The sequence below is a fragment of the Psammomys obesus genome, unplaced genomic scaffold (genome assembly GCF_907164565.1).
Source record: "Psammomys obesus unplaced genomic scaffold, mPsaObe1.curated_primary_1811, whole genome shotgun sequence".
Lineage (NCBI taxonomy): Eukaryota > Metazoa > Chordata > Mammalia > Rodentia > Muridae > Psammomys > Psammomys obesus.
The window spans coordinates 2,525,288-2,542,745 of NW_026585686.1; positions in this window are offsets into that span (position 1 = coordinate 2,525,288).

The window sequence follows — 17,458 nt, forward strand, 5'->3', positions numbered from 1 at the left end:
CCTGGTAAACATTCAGGCATTTCTCTGGTGAGGAAAACCCTGATTGAAAAAAAAAAGTTTTTTTCCCTTTGGGAATGCATGGGATGGAGAGCTCTATCCTTGTCATTTTTAAAAATATTTTCTAGAACAAAAGGGAATATGTCAATACTGCTGTTGCCAAAGGGATTGCCAATTTCTGGCTTTCAATGCTGCTTGCATTAAAGCTTTTAATCAAAACTTTCAGGTTTTGTTTTTTTCCCCTTATATAATTCTTCTGATTTAATGGAATAAACAATACCTTGGTGAGAGTAGCCTTGCTTAGATTTTGAAGCGAGCGCCTTCAAAGGGGTTTTCTGATTAGGACATAAACCTCTAGGTCCTCTCCTTTAAAAAGCATTTCCATGCTTACTTCTGATAGCCATCACTTCTTTGCAGATTCAGAGAGAAGCGATCCTGGTATGGCTACCATGTGTGTAGGACTGAGAGATGGGGGCCAAGGACAAATTGGAGGCCTCTGAGCCTTGATAGTGTTGTTGGATATGTATTCAAATTGTCCCATGTAAACATTACTGAGAAACTATTGGGGGACCCAAGTAGAGCAATTTATGCTAGGGGTGGTGGGATTTAAAAAAAAAAAAAAACAACTGAATAGAGATCAGCACAGATGTCTGCAATGTGTGTAGTATGTAAAAACTTTTATGCTTTTTAGAGCATGAATTAATGGGCCAAAGATCATTCTTTCTTTCTTTCTTTCTTTCTTTCTTTCTTTCTTTCTTTCTTTCTTTCTTTCTTTCTTTCTTTCTTTCTTTCTTTCTTTCTGTGTGAGGCTCACCAGAGCTTGAACTAAACTCTTCATTTATTTAGAACTGCTCTTTTATTATACTTTCTTAAAAGATTATGCTATGATTACGTCATGCCTTTGTTTCCTCCTTCCCTTCCAGCCCTACCCATGCATTCCCCCCTCCCCTCCTTCACACACATCTCGCTCTCATTAGAAGTCATGGCCTATTCCCCTTTTTTCTTTAATTGTTGTTTCTGAGAACATATAGTGCTACCTGTATGCTTTCAGGAATGACCAGATGATATTGAATAACCATTCCGTATGCATTTAGCATTCATTCCCTGTAGTTCTTTGTCTATGGTTGAAGCATCATGACCTTTCCCCTTTCTGCATACGCATGTGTATTGGTATCTTTCTTGTCTAGGTCACCTTTAGGCAGGCATATTGGTGTTACTTCTAGGAGGCACAATCTCACAGCAATCTTCCTGTTCCTTTGGCTCATAAATTCTTCCTGTCCCTTCTTCTTCAGTGATCCCCAAGCCTAGGTGTAGGAGTCATGTTGTAGATGTATCAGTCGGAACTGGGGTCCACAGCTCTGCCTTTTGATTAGGTGTGGTTTTCTATAATATCAACCTACTCTTCTTAGCCCTCTCTGACTGGGGAGCTTTTTGCTGACATCATATATTAGATACCATCTCATTGCTGTGACCAACTCCGTGTAAGAAGCAACTTAAAGAGAGACAGATTTATTTTAGGTTCTCTTCCGAGTGAGCAGACCACTACGCAAGTGAGGGCACAGTGGTGAGAGAAAGTCTCAGCCGTGAGGGCAGTATGTGAGGTAGCAGAGAGCTGAAAACTGAGTTCACCTCACTCCTTCATCTCTTTCTGTGCAGCCTGGATCCAAGCCCAAGGGTTGGTGGCCCCTACACTATCGTGGCCTTCTTTCCTCAGACGAACCTGTTTGGAAATGCCAGCAGTGTGGGCCCTAGGTGTCTGCATATTCAGTTGACAATGGTGAGTCCCCATCACACCCTCAGTGTGTGTCAACTTAAATGATTCATTTTAATATTTTCTAGAAAGTGGTACTATAGTAACTAGAAACAAGATTTTTCTTTTTTTTTTTTTTGAGGGGTTTGTAAAGCATGTATTGAGTAGATTCGTGGGATTTTTTTTTTAAGGTAGTGATAATAGTATCTTAAAATAAGAATCATTTCATGGTATCTTTAAGGAAAGGAAAAAAAAAAAAAGACCAAGCCCAATCCAAACAGCTCCTTTGCAGTCTTTACTTCAAGGTGCACTCATGGTGGGTACTCTACCATGTATCCACGCGTTCAGGAACGTCCACTCCTTCTTGGAGACAGTGACAAACTGGTCTAAAATAGGGTTTTTGATTATGGTTACATTGTTTAATTGTTTTGTTTTTAGAGCTGGGTATTAAACTCAGGTAATTCTGTCTGATAGACAAATGTTACATCACAAAACTATATCCACAGGTCATTTCTTACTGTCATTCACTTACTACAAGACCACACTAAACAGGTTGAGCAAGATCCCATAATCCTATCTGTTTTTGAAAAGGTATGTTGCTGTGCAGTGGTAAGTGATGTGGCTGAAATCACTACATTCAATGTTTGAGCCAGTTTAACTTTCTTCTTGTGGGACTAACATAGACAATATCATTTCATTATCCTGCTTAAGAGATTTTATAAAAAATAAAATATTATATTTGGTATTACATATTTCCATGATAAAATAATTGCTTCTAGAATTTCCAGAATAACTAATATTTGTCTTGTTTTTGAGCACCGCCTGAGAAATGTGATACAGTAGAACCATATTACAAAACAGGCAATCCCAAGGAAGCAAAGAACAGGATTCTGACCCTCTCCAGTAAGGTTGCCTTAGTCCCAGGCTTCAAAGCAGGGATTAATGTCATGGTCTTGTGAGGTACACTGGAATCCAGCCTGAAGGAGAATGTGCACTGTAAAGGTGCTTTTGTGTCTCTTCTTTTTTTATTTTATTAATTCCACTTTATTCACTTTGTATTCCCCCATAAGCCTCTTCCTCCTCCCCTCCCAATCCCACCCTCCCTCCCCCTTCTTCACGCGTGCCCCTTCCCAAGTCCACTGATAGGGGAGGTCCTCCTTTCCTTCCTTCTGATCTTAGTCTATCAGATCACATCAGGAGTGGCTGCACTGTCATCTTCTGTGGCCTGGTAGGGCTGCTCTTCCCTCAGGGGGAGGTGATCAAAGAGCAGGCCAATCAGATTATGTCAGAGGCAGTCCCTCTTCCCATTACTATGTGCTTCTCTTCTTAATCCAATTACCTATGCATGATTCATCATACCACATGACACAGCATTCTCCCACTGTACTTCTGTGTCTTCTCTCCTTGCCACTAAAACCATGCTGTCTTCTCTATTGCTCTCATGGAAGTTTGAGTATTACAGTAAGTAAAAAAACTCTTTGTACTAAGCAAAATCTATTATCATTTATAATAGCAAAAAGAGAAATTCACAATAATAACATGGGTTTTGAATCATTATTCCATAAAAATTATTGCATCTGATTATGAGATGCTAAAGAACCTACTTAAACTTATGCACTAGACTAGAAACTTAAGCAAATGCACTGGACATGTATGTAACATTCTCTGCTTAACCACGGAGAGTAGTTCCAAGGAACCAACAGGTGCCTGAAATTGAAGCTAGTCAAAGCTTACATGACACTAAGGATTTTATACACACATAGTGAAGACACAGAGACAAACATTATATACTTGAGATAAAATTTAAATTATCAATTAGGCAAAGTAAGAGTTTAAGAATAATGAAATGGAAGAGTTACAACATTATGATAACTTCTACTTTTAAATTATAAATTTAAACTATAAGTGATTTAAATTATTAAACTATAAGTGATGCTTAAATTGTGGTACATCCATACAATGGAACACTATACAACTATTTTAAAGATTATGTAGAAATGTGTATATACACTTAATATATACATATACATGTATGTACATGTAAATGTATCCATAGAAATATGCTATACCGAACTATGGAAAATGTAGCAAAAATACATTATTTTCTTCTAGAAAAATTACTATTTATAGATATGCTCATCTTTAAAAATGTATAAAAGTATGTTCACTAAAACATTAACAATTACTTAGATTTCTGTAAGGCAAATTTATTACTGTTAATTTTTTAATTACACTGATATTTTTAAAGTTTTCTATAGCATGCATGCCTTAATTTTATCAATAAGGTTATTTCCAATTTTCAGATAAGATTTTTCACACTTAAACTCACTCACATACACAAATAGATGTGTATGTAATTCAGATGTTTTATAGCACATCAAAATGAAAGACATGACTATGACTTTCCATTGCCCTCTGGTGGAAAAATAGAGTAATTTTATGGGCATACTTATTAGCTAAATTACACCCATTAAATATTTGTTTTCTAAGTCAGATAAATGATAGCTTTAGTACCACAGGCAGACTTGTCTATCTTCATTCTTGATTAAACCTTGGAGGAACTAAGACAGAAAAATCCTCCTGATCTAAAAAAGAAAAAAGAAAGAAAAAAAAAAGAAAAGAAAAGAAAGAAAGAAAAGAAATTAAACATGCCTGTGTAAAGTTATCAATGCAATTCTTTGGGGGATGAATTTCTCATAGTTATCTCTGTTACACTTCAAGAACTATTTCTGTCTTCAAGAACTATTGGTCACTGACAAGAAAGAGCACTTGAGTCAAGGTTAAAGATTAATTATACTCCATTTTAAATGCATTAGAAAAAAGCAAACACTTAAAATTTTCTGGTCATTACTACTGCTGAGTTAAGTGTCTGTTACTTTACTACTGTTAATCTTCTTGGCGCGGTAAAAATGTGCTGCAAAGATATCCACAAGATAAGAATATGAAGGAATTAGTTCCCTCAGTTTGTCTCTCTCTGTGCATGTACACACATATTCTAAGGCTATGGGTGGCCACACAGAGAAAGCAAGTTGCATAGTCCAGGATGGAAACTTACTTTCCTAGGAGTGATCATAGAGACTTCATGTCAATACCCTAGAGTTTATGCCTTTACCATAGAAGGGACATCTAGTCTGTCACAGTTTATTCCTACCTGTGTGAAGAGCCTGTGGTGGACTTAGTCATGACATATCAAATATGCATATTTGCTTACATGTGTTAAAGTGTATGTAAGAGAACTCTTACGAGACAAGGTAGGGGGCTGGAGAGATGGCTCAGTGGTTAAGAGTGCTGGCTGCTCTTCCAGAGGACCTGACTTTAATTCCTAACACCCACATGGTAGCTCTCAAGAATTTCTAACCCCAGTCCATGGATCCAGTGCCTTCTCTGGCTTCTAAAGGCACCAGGCACACAAGTGGTGTACAGAAATGCACCCCAAAGACACAGAACAAACAGACAAGGTGTGTAACATAGATCGCATCCTATCGGAAAGGCTTGGTGACTGAGAAGGAGCCTCCTGAACCTTTCACTTTTTGGCACCTCATGTACTTGTCAGCCAATCAACAAGGAAACAATTTCAATAGCAATCACACCTTGCAAGCGAAGCCTTGAAGCACTAAGACACCCTTACTACCTTCTGCAAGATCTTCATTAAAAAGTCTTTGGACCACACACAAATTTTCTTATTTGATCTTTCACCTTAAAAGTTATTTTTCTCTCCTCTCAGGGAATCTGGTGCTTTAAATCTTCCCCTGCCAGATGATGGAGTGTCCTGCATTGCCTTATTAATCCGGATACAAGGCATTTGTTTCAAAGAAGAAAATTCATATTTAAGAATGCCACTTATTATTAATGTCTCTTTACAATTTTAGCTATTTCAAGACAATGACATTTCAAATATATTCAAAGTTCCTCTGCTTTTGAAAAGTGCAACTTCTCTTCTATGATGAAGATGCAGGTAAGAATTTGAGTTTCATCTCTATACCTACACAATATGTCTCTGGTTCCCCTCAGACACAATTCTGCTTCTGTTACCATTGTTTGGACAGAAAAAATTGAAGGCATCATATCCAGGTTTTGCCTTGGGACTATGCCATAAAAGTGTGAGGCAGACGTGTCCCTCCATCTCACTCCTGTCTCTATCTATACATGCCTTCTAACCACACTAAAACAGTATCTTTTCAGTTGAGGGAAATACAAAGCCTGGACTCTGTCATTTTGCCCTGCTTGTTCCAAATGTGAGATAATGGATGTCAGAACAAACTTTCTAGCAATTGTTTTATGCTTAAAAAGCCCCCAAAGAGTCAAAAATATCCCAACTTTCCATTCTGATAACATCTTGAATTAGACTTAAACTATTGAATTCTCAAAGAAAAAAAAAAACAGCTTTCTTTTTGCTCATCTTCCTTCTCAATGCTCAGCCCACCCACCTTCAAATTAACATCACACTGCTGGTGCAGGTTGCAGGGAGAACTGGAAAGGTCAGGGTTCTTATTTTCTCTGGGGCATTTCTTAGTACTTTCTGATTTTCTGATTTTTCAGATAGAACAGCAGCAGCAGCAGCAGCAGCAGCAGCAGCAGCAGCCTGGTATACACTTTGATTTATCCTTGGATGCCTGAAAGAATAAAGCCATTGTTCCAAGGTGTGCGGCCCAGTATGCGTCTGGTCCAAGGCAGCAGCATGAATGGGATTCTGTGGTTCTTACACACCTGGAGACCAGGTGGGGATGTCTCAAAACAACCAGGAGTGGAGAGCGTGCGATGGACCATTTGTCACATTTGCTACACTGCTTTGAAAGGCACTCCTTCTTCACCTCTCTGTGGGTGTTTTCCCATTTCTAACAATGCTGTGGCAGACCTAACCACAGGCTAACACCCACATTGTGTCTTCTGTCTTCAGGGAATTTAAATTTGGGCCCAGTGTATTTGTGAAAGAAAAACGCCTCAGGGACTATGTGGGACAGAATTCTCTCCTTTAAAACACCAGGCAATAGGTGATGGGCCCTAGTCCTGTTTTTAGGATTTGTCCCTGAGACAGGCTGATCTAGGAAAAACGGAATACTGCCTTGACGTCATGCCAACCTGAAGGAAATGAATAAATGAATTACTGGGCTGAATTATCTGAAGCTGGTATAGGATTTGGGGAAACTAGAAAAAGGCACTAAATTTCTTTCACTAGTAGAGACCACTTTGAGGCTCTCGCAGATCATGTCATTGTATTTTGATCTGGATAGATCTCCCCCTCCCCTTGATACCTTAGCTCATCATACTCATAACAAAATAGGTAACTGAGGATCAATGGGGTATGAGTGCAGATTTGGCTGTGGAGAAAAAACTCAGGCAGAACCCGAGTTTAGAAGTTTGCATGCCTAAGCAGCCTTGTTCATGAAGAGCAACCACCAGTGTTCTCTGGGCATTCATTTAAATGAAGCCAGAAAGTGATGACAGCGAGATGTGGTGGTCTGAGATTATCATTATTTGCAACGTGCCCTCAGTGTGCCCATGAAGACAAGAGTGATGGCTCTCTATGTACGTCTCATTTACTGGAGACAAGTATGCAGCCAGTGAGGTAAAGAGGGCTGACTCCAAAGAAAGACTTTATAAGTTCCAGCCACACAACTGCCATCGGTAAATGAATGATTTCGGGGAAATTACTTAAAATTGGCGTGTCTTTCCTTAACTTCAAAAGTGGGTGGAATGGCAGGACGTATCTCACAAAGTCATGATGATGATGAAATTAGATAATGCATATTCACTGAGAGTGACTGGCAACACATGCTCAATAAATGGTTAGTTATTATTTTTATATAGCTAGTATATTTTATATAGCCACAATAATGTACATTTTATAGTATTTAAGTTTAAAGTAGCCTTATATATTTATACAAGTGTGTTTCCTGGAAAAAAAAATGAAGTTCTAGGTTCTTGACTTGGCTTTGCACATGGAACCTAGGGCCCATATCACTCTGTGAAGCATCCAGCGATGATTTTGGCTAATTCTTTCGTGGAGCAAAGTTAGCTGTAGAGGTCTTTGTATCCCTTACTTGTTTTTCTCAGAGTTGTGTGACTTAGCAGGTCTCTGACACATACAATACATGCAGTGTGTTGCACAAATACTTTATTTTTGTTTCTCCACCAAAATGTCACAAGACATTCCCATTTTATGGATGATGACAGTGAAATTTAAAGAGATTCAGTGAGTTCCCTGACATCGTTACGTTCCCAACCTATGTGATGAAAGCAGTATTCGTTTAATTCAGTGTGCTGGCCCAAGGCAGTGGGACTTCCAGTCTGTTCATCTAGGGACCTGTTTAACAAGGTCCAAGTAAAAGTTAGGACAACTATAAAGAGAAAATACTAAATCAGTTCTCTGTTAGTAACAATGGTTATTTTCACTCCTAAAAGATTAATAAGTGTGAGAAGCTAAATTTAAACCTACAATTGGCTAGAGATTAAACTAATACAGCTCTGTTTTGGAAGGAAGCTTTTAAAAGGCCAGAACTCAACTTTTCAAGTTAACGGGATTCAAGCTTTCAATGCTTTCCTTTCTCCTTCCTTTAACTAAATTCAACTTTGTATTTTTCATCTTGTTGTTGGAGTCTTTCCAGGTCACCTCTGTTAAGAAACACAAGGCCCTTGGCACAGAGCTTTTGGGAATGTGCCACATCTGCCTCTGAATGCCTGCCTGCCTACCTTTGATGCTGCAGTCAACACCCAAGTTAAAACAAAGCAGGGCTTGAAACAGAAAGCGACTCAGAGCACAATGTGTCCAACTTACCCACCGGCAGCCTCAGTGATAAATATCCTGAACAGGAAGACCTGAAACCCCCAAAACAGTTCAACATTTCAATACAGGGCTAACCAATTTTCGTTCAGGGGACGAGAAAGAACAGTGCTACATAAGAGAAGAAGAAAGGGATAAATGATGATGACAGCTATGCTGATTCATTGTTTTTTTAAATAATTCTGAAACATTCTAACTATTTTGGTGTCATGTAGATACTCTGCAGAGCTGAAGAGATTTTGTTCCAATGTGTGTATGGACTTTTATTTATAATAAGGTTTTCATTTTGACATGATACTCCAATTTAAAATGTGGAATTCTTCTTTGCCTTAGTTCTCTAGAATTGAGTATGTAATTCATCATCTTGGTGGTCCCAGGAAAGTGCACTGGAATTCTCAACCCAGTTTTTAATAGTTACATATCTACCCATATGGTAACAATATTACCACAATCAATCCCCGCTACCAGAGACATCAAATAGTTCAATGTGCCCCACACCCAGAAATATCTTCTTGTCTCAGAGAGGTACATTTCCATCTCTAGATTATCAGAAGAGAGTTAATGCGATACAACTGAGGCTAACATGGTCTACTGAATTCAACCTATTGATCCAAAGGAGAGCAATGTCCACTCACTCGATAAATGCAGGGATGTTTCCACTTAAAGATGACCCCTTTGCAAAGCTTGCAGCATCAAGAGATCCACGTCTCTGCTTTACAACAATAGCTTCCTTATTGTAAGGAGGAGAGTGTATTCTGAGACAAGGAACCGCTGCTACTGGAAAACAGATGGAAACAGGGAATGTGCTGTGGCCTTCAGGCTCCACAGAGTCACCTCCAGTCTAGGGCACTGTTGGCTTCCACGGGCCTTTCAAGTATCTAGTCAGAAGTAAGAGTCCTCAGTGCTTTGTTTTCTTATGAATTAGCTGATGACTTAAAAAACAAAACAAAACACAAATTTTAAACCTTTCAATTTCCTTATGTAAAAAGGAGAGATGCCAACTAACAAAGTTCTAAAGGTTCTCTGCTTTCAGAAGTTTCAGCCAGGTGCAGTTTATCAAGAAAGATTTTCTCCACAATCCTGTGCCAGTAAACAGAAGCCTCAGTGGCTATCATTTTCTAGGTGTTTTACTCTTCTAGAATCTGGGCTAGTTTCCCATGAGGTGTCTAGCCTCATCAATGGCCTCTCATATGGATCTTCAAAGAAGAAAAAAAAAACTTCTAAATAACCTTGAGTCATCCAGTTCATGAGTAGAAAAAATTCTAAAAAGTACACTCTGATATTCTGACTCAATATTTTTACTCTTGTTATCTTACAATGTTCATTGTTCCTCCTGCTTCTGAGGGAGGCATTGGCAGGAGGATGAGGATGCTGATACTTGCTACCGGGGTCCCCAGAGGTCTGGTGATGTGCTATGTTCAGGAGTATAAATAAGAAAAGTGAGGGCAAACTCACCACTAATAAATGATAACAGAAATCTCTTAGTTGGAGTGTTTACATTCATAAATGGCTCCACACCCATAGATGGTATAGAGCAATCAGTGCTGATGTATTTCCATGTGTTTGCTAAATTAAAACAAATAAGGACTGTCAAAGAGAAGAAGACTAATGACCAGTGGGAGGTAGAGACTAGAGAAAATTAGGAGTGGGTGAAACCAGGAACAGGGAAGGGAGGGGGAACAGTAATGAGAACAAAGTGAGAGTACTGGGCCAAGTCTCAGAAAGTGGCCTCAGGTCTCGATTTAGTTTTACTTGCAGAACTTGAGTGGACTTTCTCCAGCCTCCCCTAACCACTGATCTATGATATCAGTTGTCACCTGCATTCACGGCTATTATCTTAATTGGCTGTTTATTGCTGTTATAAACGCCATGATCACCAACACTGTGGGAAGAAAAAGATTATTTTCATCTTACAGCTCACAGTCTATCACAAAGAAGTCATGGCAGGAACTCAAGATAGAAACCTAGAGGCAGGAACTAAAGCAGAGACCAAGGAGAAGTGCTTCTACTGGCTTGTTCCCCATGGCTTACTCAGCTTGTTTTTTTGTACAACCCAGGCTCAGGGATAAGCCACCCACAGTGGACTGGGCCCTCTCATGTCAATCACTAACCAAGAATTTGCCCCACAGACTTTCCTATATGCAGGTCTGACGGAGGCAGTTTTTCCAAAAAACCCTCTTCTCAGATGACCAACACAGTTGCTAAGTGACCAATGAAGCTCTGGGCTTGCTGTGGTACCAATGACACCTAAGATGTGGAATGCAGTAGCAGATACTAGGAAAGGAAATGGCCTCATGTCTGGAATCCAGGTCTACTAACTCTTACATCTCCCTTATTTAGTGAAAGGCATTATCATGGGATAATCTATGATCATGATCATATAATATATCGTGTGGCAGAGGACTAGATCTAGTAGGGAACTGAAGTGAGGGTCATGTTGAAGAAAGCAAAGCCCACAACTGTTTCTTAGGCTGAGCGGAGGCATTACCCCATCCATGCAGCCTTCAGAGAAGGCCTCCTGAGAACACCGCATAAGCAGCTCCATGATGATGGCTTTAGCGCTTCGTAGCTCCTCTGAGGAGCATCCTCAGCCCAAGAACTCAATTGAGATTTGGGACACTATGTCGTGTCCTCAGATTTGACCCCTGACATTGCTCACGCTTCTGCCTCCAGTTCACTGCTGCTTCTCCCCAGCTTCGTAGGCCAACTCGTTTGTGAATTCCTCCAGATTTTGCCTTGCCAGCCTCAGCTCTTTACCATCCTGAGAAGCCCAGAATTGGTTTCCTGCACGTGGGATCCTAAACTATATACTGTGATTGCTAGCAACAAAACCTTCTTGTGAATTTCATGTGTCAAGTCAATTTCGTTGACTTGAAAGATTCCAAGTGTAACAGACTCTGGATGTGATTAGGCCATTTAATAATAGGTCATTAAAAATAACTAAAGTGAAGGGCTGAGAGATGGCCCAACAGTTAAGAGCACCAGCTCCACTTTAGGAGGAATTGGGTTCCATTTCCAACATCCACATGGCATCTCATAACAGTCTGTAACTCCAGTTCCAGGGTTTCTGGTGCTCTCTTCTAGCCTCTGTGGCACCAGGTACAAACATGGTAACATACATGTACATGCAAAAATACATATACATAAAATAATAAAATTTTAAAAATGAAAAGTAAATAAAATAAACAAGAAAGCCTACTATAGTAAGGAAATATTAGTTTTCTCATCTAAGAATTTGAAGCTATATATACATATATATAATATTTATCTATTTATTGATTTTAATATATTTTATGTAATTTATATTTTTATATGTATGGGAAATTATTAGGTTAAAAACGCCCAAAGATTCATGACTAAGCTGAACAAAAGAATTTCAGCCTTTGAGTGAATAAAAGCTTTTCTCTCTTTGATGATTCAGACATCCCCCCTCATGACAAGGAAAGCGTCTGTGGACAGTAGAGATAGATGGTGTGCTTTCACCCAGGTATTCAGTGTTTGCTTTAGAAAGATGCAGTACTTCTGGGAGGAAGTGGATTTAGAACTTGGTACTGAAGGTGGAGAAATGAAGTTGGATTTCATGAATAGACAGCTTATGCAATCTCACAGGAGAATTCCACACAGATCACCATGAGCCCTGCTTCTCAGTAGAGCCAGCGTGCCCATTCCATTCCTAAGACAGAAAGCTGTTTTAGCAATGGGCTGAGCTTGGTGTACTTTCTGCATAATCAAGGACTCAATGGGTGGACTTCTTCCAAGCGGCAGTGCACAGGGATACTGAGCAGAGGAAATGCATCAGACTTTATTACATCCTCTAAGACAAATTCTAAGAAGCTTACAGAACATGGATGGTGTTCATCGTCACTGCTGTGACAAAGGTTTGAAATAAGTTTTCATCTCCTCATTTTCAAACTGTTTGCTGTGGCATAGACATGAGAGAAGGTAAAAAAAAAATCCATAGGCAGGTTTAGAGTTAAGAACCTTGGTGCTTCATGAGCACTGACTAGCAGTGGTACAAATGTATTCTCTGGGAGTCATCAATCAGGATTATGTATTCTCTTGGTTTACCAAGGGAGGTTGATTTTAAGCCAAACTGGCTCCTGCAAGACTGCTGCTTGTAATTGATACCCTCTTCATTGATCATTGTTGGGGCTAAGATCGAGGAGAGTGAAACCTCATTTTTAGATATTCATATGTACAGGAGGGAGAAAGAAAAGCAGAGTAGGAAAGGTTTAGGATCAGATTTGAAAATTTAAAGGACAAAGCACTTAGGTGGATGAAGCTTTCCTTTAGTAGAACTCAAATCCATAAGATTCTCAAGATCAATGTCCTAGCTGATATACATGTTAAAGAGAAAAATCTTTGAAAGACAAAAAACAGTGAGTAATATAGTAAGATTAGGCTAATAATCTCCAATCCTAGCATAGGGGACTGGCCATATAGAGTCACTGGGATAAGAATAATTTCCAAAACAGGGGAGATGAAAATGGGATTGTGCCTGGAACAGCAAAGAGAATGGGTTTTCTAAACCTATTTATTATTTGGGTATTAATATATATTCTACTCTAAAGAGTCTAGTATAGGGCCGAGGTGGGTGTCCCAGTGGAAAAATGACTTGCCAAGCAAGAGCAAGGAGTTAAGCTGTATAACGCAGTAGCATACATTTGTAATCCTAGTGCTATTGTGGTGAGGTGGGAGATGGAGGAAGAAGACCCCCTCAAAGTTCATAGACTAGCTAGCCCAGCATATGCAGCAGTAAACAGGACAAACTGGCTCAAAGAAGTTGGAAGCAGACTGAACCTCTGAGGTTGTCTTTTGACCTTGATGTGTGCATGGTGACATGCATGAGCCCTCACTATCACAAACAAGTACACACACACACACACACACGTACATACACACACAATAGGAAAAGGTTTCAGTAAAGATAGAGCAGACTATGTTATTATATTTTATGCCAAGCAAATATTAACAAAAAAAAATAGATATAACCCAGAGTACTCTTTACCTAAAAAGTAAATTAGTGCCTCTTCAATTTTGATTTTAGGCACACTTGGAATAGCTCTTTCCTCTTCCCTTTCTTTAGTGTACTTTTTTCTATTTCTATAGGAGTAGTGGTAAAACATTTACCTACCAGTGTCCACTGAACTTCCAAATGGTGTTATACAAAACTGCAATGGACTTGTGTTCAATTGAAAGTGACAGACTGTGGGTTTCAATTGGCTTTCCTAAATACTGAAAGAAAACCTAAAAGTATTATTACATTTATATTATTTAACTAAGCGTTTATTAAACATACACAGCTGCTGAAGTCACAATACAGTGTCAGAGGTCATCCCAGAAACCCAAAGGGCTACAATCTGGGACACGAAGAATGAGAGTTAGGAGGGTTATGAGTCTGGTAAGGAACTGAGTAAACAGAAGATAAAAAAACAAAACAATTCAGATCAAAGAAAGAACATGAAATGCTCAGGGATGGGCATTTTCCACAGTGTGATTGACTATACCGTAGAGCAGAGAGAGGAGCATTGAGAATGGAAATGGAGAGATGATCAGGGACCAGCTTGGGAAGAGATCTGAAAAGCATTTAAATAATTTAGTTTTAAAAGAGAGGAAAATTTAAAGCTGTTAAAATATTTGGAATGAGCACATGAATGATCCTGACAGATCATCTTACTGCAATGTTGGATAAACCCCAAACACAACAGATGAGTTTCAAGACTGTACTTAACTGTTGCTAGATGGTGGCTGTCCAGCTTGGTAGTGACAGCAGCAGGCATGAGGCTAAAGAAAGAATGAACGGTTAGAAAGAGAGACAAACACTCTTGATAGAGCTTGATGATGATGGGTTATAGGGAGTACAGAAAGAGGATGAGAATATTTAAATGTAAGAAGACAGTGAGTTCAGCTTAGGTTAGCCTGAGTCTTTCATCTCTGTAGAACTGTGAGAGTGCTGAACTTAACCTTCTATAGGGTCTTCTAGCAGGGGAACCCAGCTACACACAAGCCCTTGCCCAAAAATAGACTTCCACTATCAGGGAAGGTCTTCTTCTTTGACCAAGCATGCAGGTGTTTTAAAAGGAAAACACATTGAGTGGGGAGGAGAAAATGAGTCATTTTACTTATCTCAGACCTGTCTAATCTAATACAAAAATTAGTGGGGTGAGAGTTGTGGTAGTCAAAATGATCTCACACCTAAGACAGGTAGCTAGGTGTTTAAATTTGTAATTCAGAATGTTTATCTGGTTAAAGACAGAGATTCTACTAACGTAGAGAAAGTATGTACAGTGAGAAAGGCATGCAGCCTAAGAAAGATTCCAAGTCACTTGCATTCTGAACTGGGCAAAGACGAAGGCAAGTGGATGAGAAAGAAGTAGCCAGAAAGTTCGGATAAAACAAAAGAACTGATAACCTGGAGGTGGGGGTGGGAGCAGAGCTTAGAAGACACCATTTGTTGTCTGTCTACCAGGATCATTGATGGATTTCAGCAAGTAAATGATCCACGCTGTGGAGAGAGGAGTCATGCAAGCTGTGAATGTTCCATGGAATTCATCAAGAAAGAGGTTAGCACTGGCCTTGCTGAGAGGATTTCAAATACATATGAGGAGGAAACCCAGTTTGCAAAGGGTTTATCACTGGGAGGGGCAGGAGGTGAGCGTGACTCAGGGTTAAGGGTTTTAATGGAGAGAAAAGAGATAAATGGAAGACAGAGAATCACGTAAAGTAGAGAGAAGATGGGCTTTAAAATACATAGGAGTGCCTTTAATGCATTAACAGACTGCTAGAAAGAAGCCATTAGAGTAAAGATAGAAGACTAAATACAAAATCAGCTACCTGAGGTCTTCAGGAAAAAGGCAGGGAGAAGTGAAATAGTCCTACAAGAAAAAGTCAAGAAGGATGCTGAGAAAAAGGAGTCCAGCTCATGCATGGGAGGTCAAGGGAGTTCCAGACTGAGGACTATGGTCTCTGCTAAATAAAAGAGTCAGGCTGCTGCTTTTTAAAATGTCAGAAAGAGAACAAAGTATTCACTATGGGTATCAAAGAGAGAAAGTGAGAAAACAAACAGTGATTAGACATTACTTGACATCTAGTTCATTGTAAAAGAATCTACAAATAGGTATGGTTTTATTCGTCAGAACCTTTCTTCATGTGTCCTTTCATCTTTGTCCTACTATCCAATCAGTTCCATGCTTAAACCTCCATGCCTACCTGATCTGCCAGCAGCCAGCCTAAGTGGAACACAGCATTTCTGTTTTGCTGTGATGAAGTCTGGCTGTTCTCCCAAGTTCCATAATATATCTGTCATTTCTACCATCCTTCATTATTATGCATCCACATGTGTCTCTTAAAAATAGAGCTGTGGCAGATTCCCAGAGAGAAAGTGTCTTTTTAAATGTAACCATAAGCCAGACATTAGAGAGCGAGAGAGTCACTGGAGCACACAGCTCTAAATGGGATGTCTGCATCAAATCCCTACAATCTAAGCTCAGGGTGTCCCAAAGAAAAGGAGGCAGAAAGAGTGTCTAAGAGCCAGAGGAGACAGAGTATGTAAGGAGGACAAGGCTCTCCAAATCAACCGAACAAGGTTAATGTGAATTCACAGGGACAGAAGCAGCAAGCACAGGGCCTACAATAGGTCCTCTACACATAGAATATAGCTTTTAGCTTAGTATTTTTATGGGACTCCTGAGTGTGTGAATGACTAGGTCATTCTTGGGCTTGCTCTCAGGGCTCTTTTCCTTCTGTTGGGTTGCCTTGTCCAGCCTTGATGTGACGTTTTGTTTTTTGTTTTGTTTGATCTTTGTACATTTTATTTTGTCACATTTGGTTGTTATCTCTTATAAGCCTATTCTTTTCTAATGAGAGACAGAAAAAAAGTGGATCCAGAGTAGAGGGAAAACTTGGAGGAGTGGGGAGGAACTTGGAGGAGTAGAAGGAGGGAAAACTGTAATCAAGATACATTGTACGAAGAAAGAATCTATTTTCAATAAAAACTATCAATATACTAAAGCCTGTTTATGCTATGTATCATTCCTACGTTGTTAAAGTAATTTTCAACTTTCAACTTCAGCTCTGGGAGAAATTGTTAAGGAAACATCCTATTTCAGCATTTGTCCCTTGTGCCACTAACTGGAAGTTAACCTTGGCTTAGTCATATGATCTCACTTTGCTTTGTTTCCTCATCTGTAAAATGGGGAGTTTTAGAAAAAGCAATATGACAAGCAACCTGTTGAACTAACTCAAGGTCAGCTAATAAATCAAGAGGTTTGGAAGAGTCTGGAAAGGTGATGCTCATAAATGTGGTCATGTTATCATTACAATGTTATTAAGATATCAGATATTTTTGCCCCCACGTTCCCAATGAGAGGAACATCTCTACAAACACAATGTAATATTTATTTACATAAAGACAAAAGATAGACGTCTAAAATCTAGTCCAGTGTTTGAATCAGTTCATATGTGTGGTTAAATCACTTTAACCATCTATAAAAATTACATCATGGACTCCATTATAAATTAAAAATTCTGTAAAGTCTGTGTATTGTATGCAGAATTTTATACAAAGCACATGCTTTCGCCTTTACATACTTAGCTCTCGAGATGGTTATCTTGAATATCTTGAATTTTTTTCTCAGGGTTCTATAGCAAATTATATTTTCTCTTTAAAACATTGTAACAGTAAATGTATAAGGAAAACTCAAATATCTACACATATAATGAATAACTTCAGCGGCTGAGGCTATTTTTTCACCATGCTAGCCTAGACCTACGCATACACCCAGGCTGCTAACCCTTGTTCAGGCAGAGGATAGCTATGCCCAAGGAAAACAGAAGTTGTGACTCCCTCCACAAATCAATGTGTTTAAAGCTCTTGATGATCCCCATAAGCAACTGAAATCCTTTTATGGCCTCTCTTAGAGAAAAAAAAA